Source organism: Panthera pardus, unplaced genomic scaffold, assembly GCF_024362965.1.
Source record: "Panthera pardus isolate Hobbes unplaced genomic scaffold, ASM2436296v1 HiC_scaffold_25, whole genome shotgun sequence".
Taxonomy (NCBI): domain Eukaryota; kingdom Metazoa; phylum Chordata; class Mammalia; order Carnivora; family Felidae; genus Panthera; species Panthera pardus.
Genome location: NW_026526821.1, coordinates 57,992,884 through 58,007,379, shown reverse-complemented (window position 1 = coordinate 58,007,379; position 14,496 = coordinate 57,992,884). Strand labels below are relative to the sequence as shown.

General features: G+C 44.0%; 1 protein-coding gene across 4 annotated transcripts in view; it reads right to left on the bottom strand.

Annotated features, from left to right (window-relative positions):
- RFX8 (regulatory factor X8) overlaps positions 1-14,496 on the bottom strand; it is a 258,335-nt gene that overhangs the window by 203,162 nt on the left and 40,677 nt on the right. The window lies entirely within an intron of this gene.

Sequence of the window (14,496 nt, the reverse complement as noted above, 5' to 3'; positions counted from 1 at the left end):
TCTGTGCACATCCACTCTGGTTACCAAGAGAAAAGCTTCTATAGTTGTTTTTATCTTAGAATATTTTCACTTGTCCACCAAACCCATCATTGTAGGCACTTTGGTGACTTGGCTAAATTGTCAAAGTGAGGCCTGAGGAGGACACCCTTGATTGTAGAAAATAACAAACTGGATTTCAGGAGCCATCAATTATCTTATGAACATAGAGTGTTCTATGTGTCCCTACTCTATCAGGCCTAGGATTTAGGGTGGCTTCAGGCAGTCACTTCCCCGGGCTCTCTGTGTGGGCCATGAGTTGGTGGCTCCAAGACAGTGTTTCATTTCTACTGCAAGTGGTGACGACAAACTTGGATTTCAGGGGAAAATACAAGATTATCTTTGGAAATAAATGGCAGGCGACACAATGATGCTTTGAGATCCTGGTGCCATGCGGTTCAGCTGTGCACAGACAGGTTTCCACTAGGCCTGGAGACGCCTCACCAACCTTAACCAGCAGGGCAACAGCTCAGGCCCTGTAAGAGGCTGCAGGTGCTCTAGAGTCAGGCAGGAAAACCACTGCCTTGCAGCTGGCATCCCCTCCCCACCCCAAGAGTGAGCCTTAGGCTCCTGCTGGAATCCTGGCCTCAGTCATAACAACACTTCACACTGAATCATGGATGTGGTGTTTCTCGTCCTAAAAGCTACGTATTTTATCCCAACAGGAAAGAAATAAAGCAAATATCATTACACCTATTTTACAAATAAGCTTAAGCAAACCCAGAAACAATAGACGATTGGCTGATGTATAAAGAGCCATAAGCCATAGGTCCAGGTTTCCTACACATGCTCACCAAACCACACCTTCCAGAAGGATGAACATAAATCTCTGATAGAGCCAGGTCTGGCCACCTTTCAGGTTCTGAATAACTAGACCCTGGATTGAGGGGTCACAGATAGCGGTGTTGCTGAAGCCAGAACGGGGAGGTTTAACTTGTTACTTCCTACCTAAGAATGTGAGGTGAACAGATTTGAGAGATGCTTAGGTGGTAGAGCGAACAGGAGTTGGTGACAAAGTGCTGGGGAAGAGGAAAGTCAAGATGCCCCTATGTTCCTGGTCTGCAGATCTGTGTGGGTGGTGACACAATCACTGTGCCAACCAGCCCTGGAGGACACCCTTGATTGTAGAAAATAAACTGGATTTCAGGAGCCATCAATTATCTTATGAACATAGAGTGTTCTATGTGTCCCTACTCTATCAGACGCAGAACCAATGGGGCTGGAGCAATTGGTATGAGCAACCAACTCCCCTGAGAGCTGATGGATCTGCTTAGGTCACCCCTGGCTTCCCACTGCATTTGGAATCACATTTGAACTCCCGCCCACAGTCTCCAAAACCACACAGGATCTGGCCTCTGCAGACCTCCCCACTTCATCTCCCCATTCTCCCTCCTACCTCCAGCTTGTGATCACCTCCAACCTCTTAACCTTTCAAGCTTGTTCCTATCTCAAGACATGTAAATCTGAGACAGTCCTGAAATCCTCTTCCTCAAGATCCTCAAATAACACCTCCTCAGAAAGGCCTCCCCCAACCACCCTCTTGGGTGACTCTCTAGCCATGTTCCCTGCTATGTTTTTCTTCATAGCGCTTAACATTATAAGAAACTAACGAATTTCTCAGCATACATGTTAAGCATTTCCCCAAACCATATTTTGTGCTCAATGTTAGAAGGCAATAGCTGAGCAAGAAAATTGGCCCAGAGTCATCCTGGTAGAGATGGAAAGAAGTGAGCAGATTTATTCAAGAGATGTTTAAAAAGCAGAACTAACGAGGTTTAAAAAGCAGAACTAACTGGATAGGGAAAGTGAAGACCCCTTTTAGGTCTTCATGGATGATTATGTCAATCACTGAACTGGGTTGCCCTAGAAAAGGGGCAGTTGTGCTTATAAAAGGTATGAGTTGGGCTTCTTGGAGTGCCTGGGTGGCTCAGTCAATTAAGTATCCGACTCTTAATTTCATCTCGTGTCATGATCACAGGACTGTGTTATTGAGCTCCACATGGGGCTCCACCCTCAGCATGGAGCCTGCTTAAGATTCTCTCTCTCTCTCTCTCTCTCTCTCTCTCTCTCTCTCTCTCTCTCTCTCTCTCTCATTCTCTCTCTCTCCCCTCTTCTGCTCTCACACATGCTCTCTTAAAAAAAAAGGTATGAGCTGGGCTTCTCACTTACTGAGTTTGTGGTACCTTTGAGGCATCTGGGAGGTCCCTCCAAGTATGCAACTGATACCTGTGTCTGGAACCCAGTACACAGTATGTGTGGCTGGCAATGGACATAATGCTTGTGGATAAGATAGCCGATAAGAATAGAAGACAGAGACAGAAGAGGGCCTTGGAGCAAGCCTTGAGGAATTCCTCAAGAGAACAGCTGAGGAGTTAAGCTTGAAAAGGAATCAGAGGGGGTGGAGAAGGAACACCCAGTCATTGGCTGAAGACAGAAGAGGATTTTGACATGTGGGTAGCCTTCCTTGGCTCCCAAGTTGGACTCTCTGGGAGGGTCATCTCCAGCCCCGTCAGCCAGTGCCTGACACAGAGATGTGTGTTGAACTGGATATCCACGCTTTCCAAGTGATCTATTGCACAGCCTTTACAAGTGCTGACTTACTTAGGCCTCACAAGGACCCTGTCCATTACTCTCCCCCATTCTTCAGAGAAGGAACCAAGGCACCCAGAGGGTAAATGACCTGCCCAAGTCACAAAGCCAGTGAGTCTCAGGATTCAAACCCAGAGTCCATGGTCTTTATCATCATACACAGGACCACCCTCCCCCACTTTTTGCAGGCTCCTCTTTAGAGAGCAACGATACAATATCAGATAATTTGCAATAGCCAAACTTCACCTTTAGTAACAAAAACATTAGCTCTGAATGCAAACACAAAGTATGGGCCAGTATCCTCTTAAGCATTTGGTAAAAATAATGATGCAGTCTTGACTCTTTTTCCTCCCTCCCCTACCTCCCTGAAGAATTGCTTTGTCACCTTCTGAGGGAGTTCCCAAGCTCTGGGAGGGTTCAGAGAAGCTTCTGAGATCAGGATCCATACACAGGGACACTGGGTCATTCAGGTCTTCCCCTCCCCCCTGGGTGGTGGTAGGAACGTCAAAGCTAGAGTACACTGGAGCCACATATGGTGAAATCAGCTCGGACAGCCTGCACTGCTGCAGATGTTTGTGCAGGGTGGCATTTCCACGTCAGCTGACCTTCTTGCCTGGGGACTAATATGGGCCTGTTTCAGTTATGACCTAGTAAGTAGACGGTCTGAATAGGGAGTATCTCAGTGATTTTGTATGACCTTGAGAGTTCCTCTTCTTAACCAGTCCTTCATCATCATTCAAACCATGCTTCCTTCCCATAATGTTAATAACCAACATTTCTTTGTTGCCATTGCCCTCACAATTTCAGAGTCTCCTTAAAATTTTGAAAACCTACACTTTTTAAAGTTTATTTCTTTATTTTGAGAGAGAGAGAGAAAGAGACAGAGAGAAAGGGGCTGAGAGAGAATCCCAAGCAGGCTTCACACTGTCAGTGTGGTGCCTGATGACAGGCTCATACTCGTGAACTGTGAGATCATGACCTGAGCCAAAATCAAGAATCGGGTGCTTAACCAACTGAGTCACCCAAGCACTCCTGAAAAAGCCTGCATTTTAAATGAAAAAAATATATATTGATAATGCAACCAATCATGTCTTTCACAAGGCTAAACAGTAGTTTCTCTTTGGCTTCATAAAATCCCAGAGCAGCCAACCTTAGAATATGTATTAGTCACTTTGTATCCAAATAACACTGTGTGATTTGGTGAAAAGCCATGTGTTTACTGTCATGAAATATAATGTGTGGAAAACATCAAAATGCTATTGTGCAGGCTCTTCTAATAGCCTATCGGAACTTCCTTCACTTCAGAAATGACACACTTTAGGGTAGAACTTCCTATTTTAAAAACCACATAAACTCTCCCACCCATTCCCCTTCCAACCCTTTAGCAATCTGATTATGTAGTATTTTTATTTTCCCACTGTGATTGCCACTTTACCAACAAATATAACCAAGTTCTGAGAAATGCATAGGAATGCAGTCATACTAAGGCAGATTCACTTTTGTTATTTTTCCTTGCTTTTAAGTTCATACATTCAGTATTTTCCCCAGTGTGGCTCATTGCAATTGTGATCTATCTGGAAAATATATTACTGACCCATGAACAGAACCCAGAGGAAAACATGTTTGCTTCTGTATTGATGTGATTATTATGTGGATTTTGTAGTTTAAAAAGAAAGCAACTAGATTCTGCAACTGTATTCTTTGTAGAAACCAGCTTTGGTGGGGCTAATCTCATCAACCAATGAATTACACACTGATTACTCTGCTCATTCATTCTCAGCAAATTATAAGCAAAACTTCCAAGAATGATCGACCCTCTCACCTGGGCTTAGAATGGCTTTGGACTCTTCCTTTGGATTTACGTCCATGATGATGATTCTCAACCAGACGACTGATCTGACCAGGCTTCCTCTCATACTATCAGTCTGAAGGGCTGTGGAAGCAGAGGACCTGGGCTCACATTCTTACTCTATAGTCAGCCACCTGAGCTGGACACTTTTGTAGAGGGGCTTCCTTGACTCCTCCCTCTCTTTCATCTGTGACACCTACCCTGCTCCCCCAACCAATCAATCACCAAGTCCTGTCAATTCTGCCTCTTAAATATTACTCAAGGCCACCTGCTTCTCTCTGTTCCTCACTGCCACACCCTGGCTCAGCCTCCATCACTCTTAATCTCTGAAGTTGTCTCCCTGCCTCCATAAATGGGATCATTCCATAGAAGGGCTCTTTTAAAAATGCAGATTTGACTACAGCACCCTCCTGCTTAAACCCCTCAATAGCTGTCCATTACTTGTAGGTTAGAGCAAAGGTACCTCTTTATTACCCTGAAGCCCTGTTCCATGACATGACCTGGCAACTTGGCCTTCTGAGGCTGTCTCCTCCACTCCCACCATGTCATATAGCCATCTCATACAGCTTGAGACCAGCACATACTCTGTGCTAGTTCACTTCCTCACATGATGTCTCCTGGCATTACTTCTAAGGGACTTTTCTTTGCCCATCTTTGCCCAATTCCTGATTATCCCCAGCATAGAGTGTACAGCCTCTAGAAGCCTGCTCTCCATCCTTGCAAAGTACCCTTATTCTTATTCACTTCCCCAGGTCCAACAAGTGCCTGTCTCCTGAACTTCCTGAACATCCTACACTTGATGGAATTTCTCTGAGTCTATCTCATCTTCCAGCCCAGTGCCCTTGTGGGTAGGGATGATGTGGGTTTTTTTTTTTTTTTTTCTGTATCTCCTGCTCAGTACAGAATCTGTCACAGAGTAGGCATTCAGTAAACATTTGTTGGTTGGTAATGGGGTTGGGGTTCTATGTGGTTCTTAGGGTACTGGACTTCCATCTATATCTCATAGAAAGCTCTATTTAGGTTTCCACAAATATTTGATTCAAATTTTATTTTTAAAAGATTGTTAAATTATTTTTCATACTTCACATAATAGATTCAAATATGTTACTTACAAACACATGACATACTGCAGATCAACAGGCTAAGTGTGTTGCAAGGATAAATCATTTTTGTAAAGACTCTGAATAAATCTTCTGCCATTTTCTGGTTAAATCTCAGGTTATAAGGCTGGTTCCTTTTTTTTTTTTTTTAATTTTTTTGACATTTATTTATTTTTGAGACAGAGAGAGACAGAGAGAGACAGAGCATGAACGGGAGGGGAGGGGGCGGCCGAGAGAGAGGGAGACACAGAATCGGAAGCAGGCTCCAGGCTCTGAGCCATCAGCCCAGAGTCTGACGCGGAGCTCGAACTCATGGACCGTGAGATCGTGACCTGAGCTGAAGTCGGACGCTTAACCGACTGAGCCACCCAGGCGCCCCAAGGCTGGTTCCTTTTAAAACTATTAACAGTTTATAGCCATTTATCTGTGTGAATTAGGAATTTCTTTACAATGTGACCAAAGCAGATACCAGAAATAAACTAAAGCCTGAAGCTTTATCAGGTTGCAATGGTTTCCATAACCATGATTTTTTTTTAATATTTAATTAAAAAAATTTTTTAATGTTTATTTATTTTTTAGAGAGACAGAGACAGGATGTGAGTGGGTTAGGGGCAGAGAGAGAGAAAGACACAGAATCCAAAGCAGGCTCCAGGCTCCGAGCTGTCAGCACAGAGCCTGACGCGGGGCTCGAACCCACGAGCCGTGAGATCATGACCTGAGCCGAAGTCAGATGCTCAACTGACTGAGCCACCCAGGCACCCCTTAATATTTAATTTTTAAGTAATCTCTACACCCAATATGGGACTTGAATTTACATCCCTGAGATCAAGGGGCTGTAAGTTCGCTCCACGCACATGCCACTGACTGAGCCAGCTAGGTGCCCCCTTAACCACAATTTCTATTTTTTCCATTTATTAAAACAACCTGTAATTCTCCTTGGCTGGCTTCACCATATGCAATTACAAGAAGTCTGAAGTTATAATGGAGATGTATACTAATAAAATGTTCTGTTATCCCCCTGATATTTTAGGGATTTCTCTAAGATGTTGTTTGAAAGATGGGTCTAGTACTTTCTTTAAAAGTTTGTAAACTTCTGGCCAAAGGGAAGTGGGGTCCTGGGGCTGAGGTTGTGGCTTCCTGGAGATTCAGCACCAATTCCCAAGGAAACAAAACAACTGCTGGGGACTGGGCCCAGGAAGCAGCTCTGTGTACCCTCTGCACACTGAGGATCCCAAAGGTCTGCAAGTCAGTCTCACTGTCTGCTTTGCAACAGGACCCTCTCTGCTCTGCCGCTGGAAAGTCCTGGGGGAACAGATTCTCACACGCCTGTGTGCCAGCCACTGGGAGGACAGTCCCGTCCCTGCAAATCTGCAAGGGGAATTCCAAAGGGACAGAAGTAAGGGGAAACCAGGCCTCAAGCTCCTTACAGGAACCTGGTGGAGCTAAGCGGAGAGGCACAGTTCAGGGGCTGCCAGAATTAGGGAGCAGCACAAAGATCCCTTCCTTCTCCTTCCTCCAGATACCGTGCCAAGCCAGTGCTGTGTGTGGGTCAGCTGCCCAACTGGGCTTTGTGCCCTTCCCCTGGTCCCTGTGAGTTTCCTTCTCACTCACTGAACAAATGTAAATTGGGTACAACATGCTGTGTTGGGTCCCCCTCTTGGGGGTTTCTATAGCCATGCTTGTCCAGGGCTCCCTAAATCTCACCCTGAACAAATCCCTCCCTTGATTCTGGTTTCCTGTCAAGCTACTGCCTATCTCATCCCCTACCTTTCATACTGAAACTTTCTGAAATTAAGGATTCTCTGGATTCTCTGCCCGTAGACCATCAGGTCACACTCCCCCAAACTGACTGTAACTGGTTTTCCCCTGCTGCGTGAATGATACCCTTCAAAGGTCATTGGTGACTTCCTTATACTAAAATCCAGCACCTTTCTGTAAGGCCTGCTGGCAACTAGCAACCACTCCTCATCCTTGAGCTATTCTTCGCTTTTATGGCTTCACTTGCGGCTCTCCCTCCAAATCCCTGACCACTTCTAGCTTGTCTCCAAGGATTTTTCGACTTCTTGTTCTTCTCAAGGAAGACAGTTATGTTTGCCAGGGCTGCTGTAACAAGGTACTACAGACTGGAGGTCTCAAACAACAGAAATGTATTTTCTCACTGTCTCAGAGGGTAGAGTCTGAGAATGAGATGTCACCAGTGATGATTTCTCCCCAGGCCTCCTTCTTTCCTTGGACATGGCCATCTTCTCCCTGTGTCCTCACATGTTCCCTCCTCTGTTTTTCTGTGTCCAAATCTCCTCTTCTCAGAAGGACACCAGTGTTATTGGATTAGGTCCCACCCTGATGACCTCATTTTAACTCAATTGCCTCTATAAAGGCCCTAACTCCAAATAGTCACATTCTGACATATTGGGGGGTGAGGACTTCAACACATGAATGCTAGGGAGGAACACAATTTAGCCCACAGCAATAGAATTCCAGATGAGGTTCTTGACTTTTTTTTAATGTTTATTTATTTATTTTGAGAGCGAGAGCACACACGAGCAGGGTAGGGGCAGAAAGGGAGAGAGAGAATCCCAAGCAGTCTCCTCGTTGTCAGCACAGAGCCTGATGTGGGGCTCAAACTCATGAACCGTGAGGTCATGACCTCAGCCAAAACCAGACGCTTAACCGACCGAGCCACCCAGGTGACCAGCCCCTTGACCTTTCTTAATGCTTCTTTCCTACACCCATTTCTAAAGCTTCTCACTATTCAATGAATGCTTTTATTAATTTCTTAATTAAAAAAATAATGTATCTCATTAAAATAAAGTAGGACAATCCTTTAGTGTTTGAAAAAAAAGGTTAATGAGAGGGTATGATTTTCAAGTAACTAATCTCAAAGTTGTTTTCTGAGCTCTGAGACCAAATTCCCAACAAGTTTTCCGACACCTCCCCGTGACAGCTGGTGCATCCCACAATGTGTTCTCTCCACAAACACCATTCTCACTCCTTAACCCTCATTTGTTGGCCAAAATTCCCCACAACTCTTTGAATGACTCCTTTCTTCTGCTTCACTCCATGCCCAAATATTTTGCCCATCCTATATACTCCTCTCTCAAGAACAGCTATGTAATTTGTGAGACCTAGTTCACAATTTGTGGGGCTCTTTGTTTTCAAAACTCAAGAGTTTCAAGACAGTGACAGCAGAGCATTAAAACAAGCCCAGGGTACCTCAGAGCATAATCTTATGTGACTGTGAAAGTCGCTTACCCTTGAAGCTGGCCCTGCCCCCTGCATTATCCCTCCCACATCACTCTGCACTCCATCCCCACTGATGCCCTGGATTTCCACGCTGGCCTCCTGAGACCCCACATCCATCACGTCTTCCCCATCCCACTCTATCTGCCTGATAACTCCTACTCAACGACACCTGCACCTGGCATCCTCTGCTCAAAGCCTTTGGTATTTCCTCATTTCCTACCAAACTGGGCACAGACTTTTCAGGCCAGCATTTTAGTCCCTGATTTCCTGACTTGACTCCTACTCATGCCTGTCTGACACAAAGCTTGAGGCAAACGTTCTAGTCACTCTCTTCAGACTGTTCTCCATAGACCTCAATCTCCAAGCCTTGTGCTTCTGAATCCTACCCTTTCCATCTGTGCCATCAGAACCTCTCCAAAGATTAAGGCCTATCTCTTGCAAGAAGTGTTTCCTGGGTCTGGTCACTTCTTTCTGGTCAGCCTCACATGTTCAGGAGCTGTGGTAAGCACTTACTGCACACTTGTCCTTGCCAAGGGCTTGTGTGCTTTTATCCTTTAAACCTCCCATACCCCCAGAGGCAGGTTCTATCACTATGCCCTAGGGAGCTTGGAGGGACCATGTGTTGTACATGGTCTTCGCATGGTGGTGGACCAGGGTTCAAATGCAATAGTCTGGCTCAGAGTCTGTGCCTGTCTTGTGCCTTGTGTGGCTGATATTTGTGCATTTCTTCCATATCCACAGTAGACAATGAGCCCTTTGAAGAAAATAGATCTTTTCATCTTTGATTTCCCTGAGGCACTTCCTTTGTCTCCACATTCAGCCCATATTGCTTATGTGATGGAGCCAGAAATTTTGAAACACTGGGTTAGCCCAGGAAGATGCAATGACCAAATATATTACCTTACATTTCTGAATACTTAGCCAGTTAAGGATTCTTTGGAGTGACAACCCTTTTCAAAAGCAATGTACTTTGGGGACCATTCAGGAAATATATTTGTATTTGTCAATCACACTTGACTTATGAATTGGTAGATTGAACTCTGTGTTAGCTTACCTACTTTCCTTCCAACTGAGAGCCATCTGAGGGGGTCTTTGATTGGAAGGAGGTAATCCAGCTCCCTCACATTTGTCCTGTTGTTTGGTTTTGTGTTAACCTCTGCCTCCACCTAAATTCCCCCTTCTCGCCAGGGCTAGGCCAACAGAGGGTAAGGGAGGGAGCCAGATTTCTTAGTCTCCCACTATTTCTTTACTTCTCACTGGCACTGGGAAAGCAGCTTCTTCCAGAACTTCTGTGGGGCCCGAATGCAAATGGTTCTCTTTTTTCCTCCTTAGTCCCTTTCCCGCCCAAGAACCAGTGATGCAGAGTGAAAACTGAGGGAGGTTTTAGAGAGAGGGGCACATGGTTAATATTTATATTTAAATAAATGTGTGTGTGTTAAACTTTACCCATAGACATTTGAGAAAATATGTCTTGTAAAAAGGAAGGCATTCTTTCCAAAGCTATTCACCAAAATATTTGCAGTGGTTGTATCTGGGTAGCGAATCTTGGACGCAACGGTCTTAGCTTTTTAAAGACGTATTTAAAATTTTTGTCTATGGCTAAGGTGTATTACTTGGGATGTATGTGTTTTGTATTGAGTTGGAACTTTAGAAGCATGTGACATGTAGCCTTATTCCTGTGCCCATCTCCTCACCTCATGCAATTCCCACCCCAGATGCTGTTGGGGGAAACAGGAGGAACTAGGTGCCACCCAAGGGCCTTTGCCTGTGGTCTGCAGGCATGTGAGTGCCTTCGCTGGGCAGAAACATGGTCAGGAGTATACCACTTCCCCTTTGAGCGGGAATTCCAGGACTAAGGTGGTGATGTGATTTGACCTAAGAGGGTGTAACAAGCCTGGAGGAAAAAGGAAATGAGCAGAGCTCTCCTGATTCACCGTCTTGTGTGTTCACCACAGTGCTCCACTTCCTGGGGTTGCTTTTTGCCACAGTTGGGGCCGGTGTCAGCTCAGAGCTCACTTGTGGTTCCCTTCCTGGGACCATGTGAGGTAGGGACAGGGAATGATGGCTCGGGGGTCCTTCCATCCTGCCAACCAATGCCCCCTCTCTGTCCCTCTTGCCCCTCTACTTCAAAAGTGCATCACCTGCCTTGCTTTTTAAAATTTTTTTTTTAACATTTATTCATTTTAGAAAGACAGAGCACGAGTAGGGGAGGGGCAGAGAGAGAGGGAGACACAGAATCCAAAGCAGGCTCCAGGTTCTGAGCTGTCAGCACAGAGCCCAACGTGGGGTTTGAACCTATGAGCTGTGAGATCAAGACCTGAGCCGAAGTTGGACACTCAACTGTCACTTGCCTTGCTTCTAACCTACTTCTCAACCCACTGCAATCTACCCACCACAAGCTAGCATGTTGTTGGCATTCTAGAAACGCTGGTTGAGTTACCAGATCTTTACATGTTCTGTACGCTACCCTGATTCCATGTTGCCCTTCTTGTCTCTGCTTAGACAGAGATCTCAGTAACTCCAGCCCTCTCCCACCCCTTTGCTGGAAACCCAGCCCAAGGGAACAAAAGGGATATCACTTCAAACAACACCATATTTCTCCACCTCAACATTTCCCAGCTTCAGATAAAAGGAATGGGGTGAAAATGCATAAACACAATGGAAACAAGCCAAGGGTGTCTGAAAAGTTGGATACTGTGTCCTATTTGTTCCTAACAGCAGCGTCAGAATGGAGTGAAACCTACCTGGGTCCATGCTCTTGTCACTCATCTGGACTGGACTCCTCTCCCTCCCACTTGCTCTGTCCCATCCTTCTCCACAAAGCCTTCTCAACCCATGTCAGCCCACAAAAGCTACCTGTGACAGTGCTTGTAGTATGACCTCACTGTTCATCTGTTTATATCTTATCTGCTCCCAGATACAAAGCTCTCTGAACACTGAAATCATATTTATGGACACAGAAATAGGTGCACAGGTGCATAGGTCTTGAGATTGAGATCTGGGCAAAATGCCCGGCTCAGTCCCATGGTGGTTGTAAGAGAACAGGTAAGTTGCTTGAACTGCTTTGAGGCTTGGTTATCTCATCTGTCAATTAGGCAACAATAATCTCTACCTTATAAATGAAATGAGAGATAAAATGAGAAAATACATCTAAGAGTTCTGGTGATTTAGTTATTTTCCCAACATTTAACATGTTGCCCTCCTTCCCAATACCTAATGCAAGACCTTTCATGTAAATGTTCGATAAACATTTATTGATTGATTAACGGATGGTGAGTTACACTCCATTCCTTCCTGAATCTCCTCTGTGTATCTCAGAGGGTTGGCCCACAGGCATGTATTATGGAAGGGTTTGGATATATGCTTTGGTAGTCACAAGAAATTAGAGATAAATATTACAATCCATCGACAAAGTAGTCTAAATATTTTTTTGTTTGTTACTTTTCCTATATCCAGAGAAAAAGAACATGAAAATAACATGTTTGAGAAAAAGTCCATGGCAATCAGTAGGGCTTGTATGAATTAGTATTCTCTTCCACAAAGAGCTTTAAGAAAATGTAATCTATCCATTAGAAAGTAGGTATATGGGTCAGGGATTTGGCCAGAAACAGACTGCATACTTAAAAGGGGTAACTGTAAAGAGTTTGTTCAAAGATTTCTTTTTCTTTATTATTTACAAAGGGTTGTGAGAAACCAAAAAGGAAAGGTGAAAGAGTCTGTGTTACAACAATGGGGATCTTCAGTTCTGTTAGATCTAAAGGACCAAAGCAAAGGAAGAGTTACTGGTAACCAGCAAGAGCTGTATGTGTTAGAGAAGGCTGCCTGACATATGCTGTGGTATCCATCAGAGGAACACAGACCTGCAGAAAGGGAGCTGGTGGAACCAATAGCCCAACTTTCCTTTCTGCCTGTCCTCCAATGTCCTGCTGTGGCTTCAACCCAACCAAAAGCCAAAGGGGAAGGAGGTATGTTGCTAGTCCATTGAGGTTAGCTTCCTGGGCATAGAGTTGGATGGACAGTGGATCTGAAAGGCAAATTTAAAATATCTAGCATGATAGAACAGGAGAAAGAGAAGTGAAGGGGAATTAGAGTACATAAGAATAGCAACAAAAATGGATACTAGAAATAAATCCAAATATTTTAGTAATCACAATAAATGTAAACAGATGAGTCTTCGATTGGAAAAACAAAAGACAATCTACCACAATTCCCATTTATTTTTTTAAACATTTATTCATTTTTGAGAGATAGAGACAGAGCATGAGTGGGAGAGGAGCGGAGAGAGACGGAGACACAGAATCCCAAACAGGCTCCAGGCTCTGAGTTGTCAGCACAGAGCCTGATGTGGGGCTCCAACTCACTGACTGCAAGACCATGACCTGAGCAGAAGTTGGACGCTTAACTGACTGAGATACCCAGGTGCCCATGCCATAAGTTCCATTTAAAGGAGACATATCTCAAGCAAAAGATATCAGTAAGTGGAGAATAGAAAAAGATACATCATTAAATACAAATTAAAGGAGGACTTCTCTGGTAATACTAATATCAAACACAACAGAATTTAAGGTGAAAATTTTTTATGTAAATGAAGAAAGAAAAACACCAAGAAGATACAAAATTATGAAATCATAACTACTTAATAATATAGTCTTAAAATATACAAAGCTAAAATTGATGGATTTACAGGAGTAAAGTGACAAATCTACAACCATAGCAGGAGATTTAAAAAATTTTTTTTACTGTTTATTTATTTTTAAGAGAGAGAAAGAGAGAGAGAGAGAGAGACAGAACATGAGTGGGGGGAGGGGCAGAGAGGGAGACACAGAATCCAAAGCAGGCTCCAGGCTGTCAGCACAGAGCACAACGTGGGGCTCGAACTCACAAACTGTGAGATCATGACCTGAGCCAAATTTAGACACTTAACCGACTGAGACACCCAGGTGCCCCAATACACTTACCTGACTGAGCCACCCAGGCACCCCAGTATAGCAGAAGATTTTAAAGTGTATCTCTCAGAACCTAACAGATCAAGCAGACCAACAGTTATAAAAATTAAGGCTCCCTAGATTTGAACAAACCATTTAAAAATGGTTAACTCTAGTGAGTAACATAAAGGCTCCTGTACCTATCAAATAAACAACATACAGTTTTTTCAAGCACAAATGGAATATTTTCACACTGATCACACTAGGCCACAAAGGAAGTATCTATACATTTGAATGAATCAACACCATAATGACCACCATCTCTGAAAACAATGCAATATTAGTGATTATTAGAAATCACCAGTAGGGGTGTCTGGGTGGCTCAGTCAGTTAAGCATCTGACTTTGGCTTAGGTCATGATCTCATGGTTCATGAATTCGAGCCTTTTGTCGGGCTCTGCATTGACAGTGCAGAACCTACTTGGGATTCTCTCTCTCTCTCTGCCCCCCCCCCCCTTGGAGTCTCTCTCTCTCTCTCTCTCTCTCTCTCAAAATAAATAAATAAACTTAAAAAAAATCACCAATAAAAAGGTATCCAAACCATTTCTCCCATGTATTTTGAAACTAAATGGAATACTTCCAAATAGTTCATAATTTAAAGATGAAATTCAAGAGAAATTATAAAACATTTAAAACTAATAGTTTTGAGGGGTTCCTATATGTCTCAGTCTGTTAAGCATCTTACTCTTGATTTC